This window comes from Asterias rubens, chromosome 17, assembly GCF_902459465.1.
Source record: "Asterias rubens chromosome 17, eAstRub1.3, whole genome shotgun sequence".
Classification (NCBI taxonomy): Eukaryota; Metazoa; Echinodermata; class Asteroidea; order Forcipulatida; family Asteriidae; genus Asterias; species Asterias rubens.
In genome coordinates, this window is record NC_047078.1 from 11,652,406 (window position 1) to 11,665,091 (window position 12,686).

The 12,686-nt window shown below is 41.1% G+C and overlaps 1 pseudogene; it reads left to right on the forward strand.

Annotated features, from left to right (window-relative positions):
* LOC117301813 overlaps positions 1-9,557 on the forward strand; it is a 34,667-nt pseudogene extending 25,110 nt beyond the window's left edge.
* Positions 9,558-12,686: the final 3,129 nt, after the last annotated feature.

The following is a 12,686-nucleotide window of genomic DNA, read 5'->3' on the forward strand; positions in this document are numbered from 1 at the left end:
CAACATAAACATAAAATAACAAACCTGTGAAAATTTGAGCTCAATCGGTCATCGAACTTGCGAGATAATGATGACAGAAAAAACACCCCTGTCACACGAAGTTGTGTGTGTTTAGATGGTTTATTTCGAGACCTCAAGTTCTAAATCTGAGGTCTCGAAATCAAATTTGTGGAAAATTACTTCTTTCTTGGAAACTATGGCACTTCAGAGGGAGCCGTTTCTCACAATGTTTAATACCATCAGCCTCTCCCATTTACTCGTCACCAAGAAAGGTTTTATGCTAATAATTATTTTGAGTAATTACCAATAGTGTCCACTGCCTTTAACTGCTTCTCTTCATCCCTAGGGGTAAGAATGGGTACCTGCGATGGTAAAGGTTGAATTTGTGTATGAAAAAGTCTTTGGAGCACTACTGTTGCCCAGGTTGTATACTCCTCAGGGAGCTGAGAAATATTAATGGAATGTTTATTGGCTCAATGACAAAGGCAAGAATGTCCAGTTGGCCACGACAAGCCATGCAAACTTAAAGTCTCACTTAATTTTTTGTTTTTTTTGCGATCAGGAGAATGCTAACCAGCAGTGGAAGTTCTCCTGCACCGCAATGTGGATGACGTTCCTCCAGGATGACCTACGGGTACCTCCACCTTTCAACCTCCTACCCACGCCCAGTGCCTTCCGGCAAATCTTTGATCTGTTCTCGAAGCGGGGTTGCTGGGCTGAGGTTGCTGTTGAGGAGATGAAGCCGATTTACGATGATAAGTGGCTACGGACGGAAGGAGTACGACTATTTGTAAGTTTGTTTTAAAGTTTTAAAAAGGCACTGGTCACTAATTGGTAATTGTCGACGACCAGTATTCTCACTTAATGGTGTATCTCAACATATATAGGCACATAAGGATAAAGGTTGTCTAACAGAGAAAGGTCACAGTTCGCACCATGAAATGGAACGATAGACGTACAATGATGCGTACAGTACACGAGCGACCTTTGAATACACGGTGTTGCGACCGTTATCTTCAGGGCAGACACAGTTGATTGCTGTGCCTTGGGCACAGTTAATTGTGATGTCATCTTGACAGAAAAAAGGGGCCCAGCTATTTCCATGACTCCACTTTTAATCAATCAGATTAGAGAAGTCAATACATGAGGTATATTGACCCAATTCACCTGACGTCATCACCAGAGTAATCTTGGATGCGCCATTTTGGTGGTCAATGTCAACGTGTGTTGTTCAGAGAAGTGCGCATCTTAGGTGACGTGGCGATTACACGTAAACCTATTGACAACCAACATAGTGTGACATCAGCCGCGGCGTGTGACGTGCGAGCAAAGTGGCAATTAATAGATAATATTGAATGTTCAAAGGAGTATGAGTGTTTCCTGTGTACTGTACCTTTTGTCTGAAATGTGTGTTTGGCACCCCAAAGATATTGTCTTTGGGAGGCCGCCAACATTGGGCATGTTGGGCTGGATAGCTCAGTTGGTAGAGCGCCGATACATTAATCAGGAGGTCATCGGTTAAAGTCCAGCTCAAGTAAATTTGTCTTTTTTTCAAACTCGGACTAAATGTTTGTGTAATGTGTTTGTTTGAAACACGCAAATAGAGATATTGTCATTGGAAGACCGGCAACATTTTGCTGGATAGCTCAGTTGGTAGAGCGCCGGTAAGTTAATCCACAGGTCATTGGTTCAAGTCCCACTCTAGTCAATTTTATTTGCTCACACCCAGATTAATAATAGAAATAACGACAATCGGTTTTTATATACTTACTTACTTGTACGTATACTTGGTATACCATGTATACTTGGTTGGTTAGTTCTTTTTCGCTGTTGGGCAGAACTCTCATTTGTCTCTTGAATGTAGCCACATTTGGTGCAGAAATTAGTGACTCTGGCAAGCTGTTGCCAACTCTTACCACTCTATTTGAGAAGAAGTGGCCTGCCAATTTTGTTTTAGTACTTCTGACGAAAAAAATCTTTGAATATCCTCTTAGTTCTTTGTGGAGGAGGGAGTAAAACTTGTCAGCCGGTGTCTTTTATAACCCATTAACATTTATAGGTTTCAATCAGGTCTGTTTTTGTCCTCCTCTCTTGCAAAGATTCCAACTTAACATCTTCGTTTGCACAGGCGTAGGCATCTTTTCTGCACCTTCTCTAGTTATTTCATAACTTTTGGTTAATGGGCTCCAGGCAGACGAAGCATACTCTAGAGCCAGATGGATGAGGGACTTAATATAAGATGGTGACTTTTTCCTCGTCAATTCCGGAGAAGCATCTTCTGACCATGGCAATCTTCTGTCAAGCCTTTTTCACAATGTCTTGGATATGCTTTGTAGGGGATAGGGTGTTACAATCTTTGATACCCAAGTCTTTCTGTTCCTCAACCTCCTGTAGATAGACTCCATTCAGTGAGTAATGGTAGTCAAGGGATTGCTTGATGCGAAGAACAACACATTTCTCTGCGTTAAATTCAAGCAGCCATAATTTGGACCATACAGCAAGAGAATTTAAGTCATTCTGCAAGGTGTCACAATCTGTAATGTCATTTATTTTACTGTTTACTGTAGATGCTTGTGGGGCACTGTGTCAAAGGCTTTTCGAAAATCAAAGTAGATTACGTCAACACCAGGTTTTTGTTGTCGTGTGCTACAGTCCAGTCACAGAGGCATTAAAGAAGCTGCGTCACACAGGAGCATTTTTTTCTGGAAGCCTTGTTGCTCACAGGAGATACTATCATCAACAATGAATTCCATATGTTGGTCATACACAATCTTCTCCAAAATCTTCACCACCTGACTTGTGAGTGATACTGGCCTGTAGTTGTTGGGACTAAGTCTTGAGCCTTTCTTGAAGAGTGGTGTAATGTTCGCATCCCTTCAATCTTGTGGAACTACGCAGGTCTGCAGCGACTTTGTCAAAAGGAGACTCAGCAGAATATCCAGATCAAGAACATTTTTTCATAACATTGACGGCAAGTCCATCTGGTCCATAAGCTTTATTCAGGTGAAGCTTCTGTAATTTTTCACATAGTCTGAAAAAAGGAGATGTCAAACAAGTTTGCAGTGCTGTCCATTCGGTCCACAAGCTTTATTCAGGAGAAGCTTCTGTAATTTTTCACATAGTCTGAAATAAAGGAGATGTCATACAAGTTGGCAGTGCTGTCCATTCGGTCCACAAGCTTTATTCATGTGAAGCTTCTGTAACTTTTCATATAGTCTGAAATCAAGGAGATGTCATACAAGTTGGCAGTGCTGTCCATCTGGTCCACAAGCTTTATTCAGGAGAAGCTTCTGTAACTTTTCACATAGTCTGAAATCAAGGAGATGTCATACAAGTTGGCAGTGCTGTCCATCTGGTCCACAAGCTTTATTCAGGTGAAGCTTCTGTAACTTTTCACATAACCTGAAATCAAGGAGATGTCATACAAGTTGGCAGTGCTGTCCATGTGGTCCACAAGCTTTATTCATGTGAAGCTTCTGTAACTTTTGACATAGTCTGAAATGAAGGAGATGTCATACAAGTTGGCAGTGCTGTCCATGTGGTCCACAAGCTTTATTCATGTGAAGGTTCTGTAACTTTTGACATAGTCTGAAATGAAGGAGATGTCATACAAGTTGGTAGTGCTGTCCATTAGGTCCACAAGCTTTATTCATGTGAAGCTTCTGTAACTTTTCATATAGTCTGAAATGAAGGAGATGTCATACAAGTTGGCAGCGCTGTCCATCTGGTCCACAAGCTTTATTCATGTGATGCTTCTGTAACTTTCCACATAATCTGAAATAAAGGAGATGTCATACAAGTTGGCAGTGCTGTCCATGTGGTCCACAAGCTTTATTCATGTGAAGCTTCTGTCATGTCTGTAACTTTTGACACAGTCTGAAATGAAGGAGATGTCATACTAGTTGGTAGTGCTGTCCATTAGGTCCACAAGCTTTATTCATGTGAAGCTTCTGTAACTTTTCATATAGTCTGAAATGAAGGAGATGTCATACAAGTTGGCAGCGCTGTCCATCTGGTCCACAAGCTTTATTCATGTGAAGCTTCTGTAACTTTTCACATAATCTGAAATAAAGGAGATGTCATACAAGTTGGCAGTGCTGTCCATCTGATCCACAAGCTTTATGCATGTGAGGCTTCTGTAACTTTTCACGTATACTAAGTCTGGAGTAAAGGAGATGTCATACAAGTTGCTGACTCTGTCATGAACATGATGAAGAGGGAAGTTCTGGACAGTCGCTTTTTTGCCATCTTGCCTCACTTTTGGACCTCTCTTGATGCTTGAAGAATTCTCCTCTTCCCTTGAACAAAATTACTTTTAGTGGTTCTAGGTTTACCGTCTGGATGTCTTCTTCCTAGTCTGTGCACCGCCTTTGGTACGATGTCAGTTCCCCCTATACTTTTGTATAATTCGTTACACAGCGTGTCGTGACCAAGTGGATAAGAGCACCGAACTCAAGCTCTGCTGATTCTGTTCAGCAGAGTGTGGCTTCGAATCCCGGTCGTGACACTTGTGTCCCTGAGCAAGACACTTGACTATAATTGCTTCTCTCAACCCAGGGGTAAATGGGTACCTGTGAGGGCAGAGGTGGTTCTTGTGATTGGTTTAGCCGAGTAGCGCATATATTGCGCACAGGCTGTATACTCCCCAGGGAGCTGAGATGGTTTAAGGAATGATTTAAGGCCCAGTGACCAGGGGTAATAATGTGAAGCGCTTTGAGACACCCCTCGGGCGTGAAAAGCGCTATATAAAAACGGTCTATTATTATCCAAATCATTCATATCTGTATTGAGAACAGACTCAATTATCTGGTCATCATCACTTCTTGTATTGGCTACATCATGCTCAGGTAAAACCCTCTGATAACAGCATTTTTCTTACGCTTTGCTATCTCCTCAGGCTCTTTCTGCATCAGGTCTATTCTATTTGTGAGTTTAGCAATATCACTGTTGAGTCCACCTAACATCTTTGTGGCTGCAACTTCTACATTCAGATCTTCCAAAACAGCTTTGTCAGCTTTACTATCCAAACTTACCTGTTTACTCATTAATTTTTGTAAAGCGCTTCGGGACTTTTGTGTGAAGCGGTATATAAGTCACACGATCCAAAACCTGTGACCATATGTCACCAATTTTCTCGGACTTACACTGGCTTCCGGTTAGACAGCGGATTGTGTACAAAACCCTGCTTCTGACATATAGCTGTATCCATGGCCACGCACTTACTTATTTGTCAGAACTTATTCACAAATACCAGCCTTCTAGAAATCTTTGCTCCCAATCACAATCTCTTCTTGCCTGTTCCTCGGCCTCAACTAAGTCTTACGGCCAACGTGCATTTTCCACGTCTTCTCTTACTCTTTGGAACAAACTCCCCCGTAACATCAAAGATGCACAAACTCTGGATTTATTCAAACGCCTTCTCAAACTCACTTGTTAAACTCTAACTAATTTTGTTTATCTTTCTATTTTGACTTTGTACAGCGTTTTGGGACTCCGTATATAATGCGCTTTATAAGAACGGTTTACTATTATTACTATTATTATTGTCGTCAATCTATTTACAATTGATGTTTTCTCCTTTGCAGCGAGTCATCGCTCGCCTTCTTGAGCGGTATGTTGCAGAGAAGACTGCTGATGAGTGTAGCACCACGGCCGAGGTTTCCAAAGCCGACCTCCGTAACTTGAAGAACGATCTCATTGCACTCAGGTAATAATAATATTAAACCATTCTTATACAGCGCATATCACAGTGAGATCCCTATGCGACGGCTGTCAGTATTTCCTACAAGTTATATAATATCAAAGTCTTATAGTGCACGTATTTACCAATTAAGGTACTCAAGGCTTTCAGAGAGATAGGTTATACCCTAACCTGTGAAAGTTTGAGCTCAATTGGTCGGGCGATAATAATGGAAGAAAAATTACCATTGTCACACAAGGTTGTGTGCTTTCAGCAGATGCTTGATTTTGAGACCTCAAATTCTAAATCTGAGGTCTCAAAATCAATTCCGTATAAAATAACTTCGTTCCCGAAAACTATGGCACTTCAGAGGGAGCCGTTTCTCACAATGTTTTATACCATCAACCTCTCCCCATTACTCGTAACCAAGTTGGGTTTTATGCAAAAAGATATTTTGAGCTATTAATTATATAATATTGGATGGATTTGAGGGGGATACAAGAATATATTGCACGAGCTATGACAATATTGCACTAGTCGAAGACGAGAGTGCAATATTGTCATACATGTAGCTCGTGCAATATATTCTTGTATCCCCCTAAAAAAAAGCAATCCAATATTATTATTATTATTGATATCAGGCTGAGGAATTGATCACAGCAACACTATTTTGGCTCACCTGATTCCAGATTTTCAAATTAAATTTTACTATGGTTTCTTTTCTATTTCAATGTTATTGAAAATCCTGAATGCGCCATACTGTGGGCAATTTCACTGTGCGTTCCGTGCGTTTTTATATATAACTTGATGCTGTGCGTTATGCAGTGAAAATGCGCATTTTATGCGAGGTGACATTAATACACGTAAATCTAACTTACCCAACATGGTGAGCGTTGCATCAGTCGCCGCGTGTGACGCGCGTGCAAGTGTTAAAATGCCCGGATGGAGCAATACTGAAGCAATATTGCTCCATCCGGGAACTTTTACTGACACAATACTGCTGCCATCCGGGTACTTTTTACAAAAGCGTTCAATACGCTGATATATTTTTGCCTCTGGAAGCCTGATATAAATAATAATTACCAATAGTGTCCACTGCCTTTAACATGGTGCTAAATCAATCACAAGATATGTGTGTACATGTATATGTAGAGCTACATGTTGAAGTATGAGACCTATTCCTTTGTGTAGCACCATGTCATGTCACTTGGTTCTTTTACGTGCATTCAAATGTTATATAATAATATCAAAGTCTTATATACATATCACATACATATCTACCAAACAAGGTACTCAAGGCGCATAGTACATTTATACAAACTAGAAAGATAGGTTATTGCAGTGATAAATTATGAGACCCAAATAATGTAGCACCTTACACAATGTTACAAGGATTTACAAGGTGCTACAGCGCATACAGCAGCCATACCGGGGAACACCGGGGCAAATCCTTCTCTTTTCGATAAGTACACTGGGTTCTTTTGTGGAAGTGTTGTGGCCGAGCGGTTAAGAGCTCCGAACTAAAACTCTGGTGTTTCTGATCAGCAGAGTGTGGGTTCGAATCCCCAGCCGTAACACTTGTGTCCTTAAGCAAGACACTTAACTATTGCTTTGTCCTTCGGATGGGACGTAAAGCCGTTGGTCCCATGTGTTGTGTAAACGCATGTAAAAGAACCCAGTGCACTTATCGTAAAGAGAAGGGGTTTGCCCCGGTGTTCCTGGCGGATTGGCAGCATATTGCGCCACAGCACCTTGTAAACCATTACATGTGCTTAAGGATTAGGTCTTATATCTCAAAGTTCGCCCCACTCCTTGCAGTAATAATACCTGGTGCTTTGTATCCTTTGGCAAAAGGCGCGTTATAAATATGGTTATTATTATTGTTATTATTATTATTATTCTTTTACATGCTTCACGGCTGGGACTCGAACCCACATTCTGCTGATCAGAAACACCAGAGTTTGAATTTGGTGCTCTTACCGCTCGACCACGACACTTCCACGGCTTTAGGTCCCATAAAGGCATTAGTGTAAAGACACTTTTAAACTGTAATTGCTTCTTTCCACCCAGGAGTAAATGGGTACCTCTGAGGGCAAAGAGATGGTTCTTGTGATTGGTTTAGCTTAGTTGCGCATAATATTTGTTGCACCGGCTGTAATACTCCTCAGGGAGCTGAGACGGTTTATGGAATGAAGAAAATGGCTCAGTGACCAGGGGTTATGATGTTGGAAGCCCTTTGAGTTTGAAAATAATAATAATAATAATAATAATAATAATAAGACTTGTAATGCGCACATATCCACCCTGCTGGGTGTTCAAGGTGCAGTAAAACCAACAACAAACAAAAACAAAACAAAACAAAAACAAAACAAAGAAAAAACAGACACAACAAAAATTAGTCCTTGAAAACCTGTGACATAAGAAGACATTGAGAAGAGATTTGAATGTTGTGGTACAAAGACAAGTTCTAAGATTAAGTGGTGGAGAGTTCCAGATGCGTGGCGCAGCTGAAGAAAAAGACCGGTCTCCCCATGAGTGTTGAGACTTGGGTTCAATGAAAAGAAGCATGGAACTTGATCGAAGATTTCTTGATGGAGTGTAAACTTGAAGAAGTTCAGAAATATAGAGGGGAGCCTTGCCATTAAGTGCTTTGTGGACAATGAGCATCAGCTTGAAGATGATTCGTTGAGGGATAGGGAGCCAGTGTAGTTGTTTCAGAATGGGGGTGATGGAACAGAATTTCTTAGACATTGTCACAATGCGGGCAGCAGTATTTTGGAGGCGTTGAAGACGGGAAATCTGGTTTTTAGGAAGACTGTAGAGAAGAGCATTGCCATTGTCAAGGCGAGAAGTAACAAATGCATGAAGGATCTTTTCAGTGGCACTTTTGTCCAAGTACTAATACGAATCTTACCAATATTCCTGATGTGGTATGATGACAGACGAACGATGTTGTTGATGTGTGGTTGAAGTGTCATTGATGAATCAAAAATAACCCCTAAGTTCCGAGCTTGCAGCGAGGGAGCTATCTGAGCATCACCGATGGAAATGTATGGCACTGAAACCTGAAGCACGATATAAAACCCTTTTATTGTTATTTTTAATGTTTTCATCAAACCTTTTTTTCTTCAGATATGAAACCTTTCTGAAGCTGTGCCAAGTCCACGACCAACTGGTGAGCACGTCCAACGACTGCATCGTCATCAACAAGCAATCGGACATCGTACCGGGCATCTCAGATAGAGCTGACATCATCAGCTCAGATCTCTTTCACAACTTGGCGAACACACTGGACTTCCAGTCCTCCCTGGCGCAGACAGTTGCCAAGCTCCCCCCTCCCCAGTCGGCTCCACCTTCACCCCCTCCCGACGCTCCAGCGCCACCTGACCTTCCGGCGCCACCTGACCTTCCGGCACCACCTGACCTTCCGGCACCACCTGACCTTCCAGCACCACCTGACCTTCCGGCACCACCTGACCTTCCGGCACCACCTGACCTTCCGGCACCACCTGACCTTCCGGCACCACCTGACCTTCCGGCACCACCTGACCTTCTGGCGCCACCAGTGGCCGAGCAGACTCAAGAACCAAAAGCATCAACGATGGCAGTTGCCTCTGCGACAAGCTCTCCTGGTCCAAGTCGGCCAGTTTCTCCTGCACCTCCAGTATTTGAAAAAGGGGTGAGGAAGATCGTCGTTAAGCTCGTTAAACAGTTTGAAACTGGGCAGATCAGTACGAGAAATACAGTGACCCGAAGAACATCATTACCGGTGCACTCCTTAGAAATGTTTTACTGAGGACAATTCTTGTTGCTCTGGTCTTTGCCTTCGTGTTTCTGCAACCTCCAGTATTTTAAAAAGGAGAGAGGAAGATCAGTGTTAAGCAGTGTTACGAAGAAATATGTATTGTCATCTCGTTACTGAAAAACAACTTCTTGATTTGTGCAATTCAAAATTATAGATGTTAAAATGTATGAGAGAGATTGGCTATCGCCATCTCGGATCAAGTTCGAGTGCGCACATTTTAGTCGACTTCTGACCAGCAACATACATGCGTAGCGACGCACTCTCTCGAACGACTCGTTTGGAAGCCTAGTCAACTATCAGTACCATGGTATTCAACACTAAATTGCCTTGTGTGGTGATCGCTATAGTGTCACTGGTTGCCCTCTGCGCTTCGCACATGTGAGAATGAAGCAGGCTATTGGGACCAGTGAATAAACCAGGGCCCTGAGGCTGGTTCAAAATGGTCGACCAATAGTCGACCACAATAGTCGACCACAATAGTCCACCAATGGTCGACCACAATAGTCGACCAATGGTCGACCACAATAGTCCACCAATGGTCGACCACAATAGTCGACCAATGGTCAACCACAATAGTCCACCAATGGTCGACCACAATAGTCAACCAATGGTCGACCACAATAGTCCACCAATGGTCGACCACAATAGTCCACCAATGGTCGACCACAATAGTCCACCAATGGTCGACCACAATAGTCGACCAATGGTCGACCACAATAGTCCACCAATAGTCGACCACAATAGTCCACCAATGGTCGACCACAATAGTCCACCAATGGTCGACCACTATAGTCGACCAGCCTGGATTCGAGTCAAAATAGTAAACCTTTATTCATAAATACCTCAGACATGTTCGCCATTCCTATTGGTGGAAAGCGTGTCGCGTGGGGGTGTTTAAATGGTTGATAATGACCAGCTGGAGCTCTGTTTATAACTGGTTGTTTTTGGATACTACACGCTAGTCTTGGTGCAAGGGGAGACCTTTCTCGGAGCTGTTGGTGAGTTAGCTGCGCTGTGTGTGAAAGGAAAACGAGAAACGTCTTGCACCAAGACTATTTACGCGCACGATTGCATTTCTGAAAACTGTCTCAGGCATAAAAATGCAACCCACGTATCAAGGACGTTGGAAAAGGGACAAGTTTTACAGAGTTTCTTACTTTATTACACTTTTTAACCAAGGCATTTATGAATGGGCATAAAATAGTAGTAACTCGTTCTTAAAAGGCCGTTTAAATTCTTGCAGGATCATGGACGTGCGATGAAGGCCTGAGCCGAAGGCGAGGGCCTTTATCACACGACCACGACCCCACCAGTTTTAAAGAACTTGTCGCTACCTTTTACTCCCTTTGTTAAACCATGGTGCACACTTGAACTTGCTCTTGGTTTTTACACTGTCTTGTGGGAGTTTGCTGATTTCCCCAGGACGGGATATGTTTTAAACAAAAAAAATTACCAAACAGTTCATCTTCTCAACTCTTAATGATTATCAATAACTTTATTATCAAAACAAATTATCTCACATTTCAATATTTATTATTATGATGTGGTTTTTAGTTTGTTGTGAGAAGTAAATTTTTATTTGTAAAGTTGAACATAGTGAACATTTTGTATTATATGTAGATCGGATGTATATTTAAATCAATTGTAAAAATGTTTGATTGTAAAATAGTACCTGTATATTAATACAATTGGACACTTTAGGTACAGAGTAAAAAATAAAAGTTCACAGATTTACAAATAACTTACAGGGTTTACAGAAGGTAATGGTGAAAGACTTCTCTAGAAATATTATTCCATGAAATGCTTTACTTTTTTAGAAAACATTAAAACAATATCAATTCTCGATGTCGAGAATTACGGATTATTTTAAACACATCTCATGACACGGCGAAACGTGCGGAAACAACGGTGGGTTTTCCCGTTATTTTCTTCCGATGACCGATTGAGCCTAAATTTTCACAGGTTTGTTATTTTATACCCAAGTTGTGATACACGAAGTGTGGGCCTTTGGACAATACTGTTTACCGAAAGTGTCCAATGGCTTTAATTCAAAAGATCTGTTCATACTTATTATCACTTAAAGACAGTGGACACTATTGGTAATTGTCAAAGACTAGCCTTCACAGTTGGTGTATCTCAACATATGCATAAAATAACAAACCTGTGAAAATTTGAGCTCAATTGGTCATCGAACTTGCGAGATACTAATGAAAGAAAAAACACCCTTGTCACACGAAGTTGTGTGCGTTTAGATGGTTGATTTCGTCACCAAGAAAGGTTTTATGCTAATATTTATTTTGAGTAATTACCAATAGTGTCCACTGCTTTTAATTCAAAAGATCTGTTCATACTTATTATCACTTAATACATTTTTATTTAAAATTGATTGGTAGAAGTTTGAAGAGCGGCCTAATCTTATGAAGCTGCTCAGGCAGAAAATAGTGCTTGAAACTTTTAAGAATGTTGGTAAATAAGTCAAAGACCAGGGCCAATTTCATAGAGCTGCTTAAGCAAAAAAATTGCTTAAGCGCGAAAATAGCTTGCTTATTTTACCGAAGTTACTGGCTGAAATTTCATTCCATATACATTGCTTATTGACTGGTATTTAGCCGTTGTTTACTTTAATAGCATAACAATTGAGTGGAGTCTTGGCCTGTAATCTGGTTTTACTAAGCAAGGAATTTTTTTGCTTAAGCAAATATTTTTACTTAAGCAGTTCTATGAAATTGGGCCCTGGGGCAAATTGTTAAGCGCTGTTAGCAAATTTTCCTGTTTAAAAAAAAAAGGAATATTTTTCTAAAGGGTTGGTTCTGGTATGAACTTTAGAATCAGTAAGCTTTTAGATGATAATATTTCTCTGAAGGATTGGTACTGGTATGAACTTAAGAATCAGTGAGCTTTCAGATAGAAATATTTCTCTGGAGGATTGGTACTGGTATGAACTTTAGAAACAGTGAGCTTTCAGATATAAATATTTCTCTGGAGGATTAGTACTGGTATGAACTTTAGAATCAGTGAGCTTTCAGATGGACATATTTCTCTGGAGGGTTGGTACTGGTATGAACTTTAGAAACAGTGAGCTTTCAGATATAAATATTTCTCTGGAGGATTAGTACTGGTATGAACTTTAGAATCAGTGAGCTTTCAGATGGACATATTTCTCTGGAGGGTTGGTACTGGTATGAACTTTAGAAACAGTGA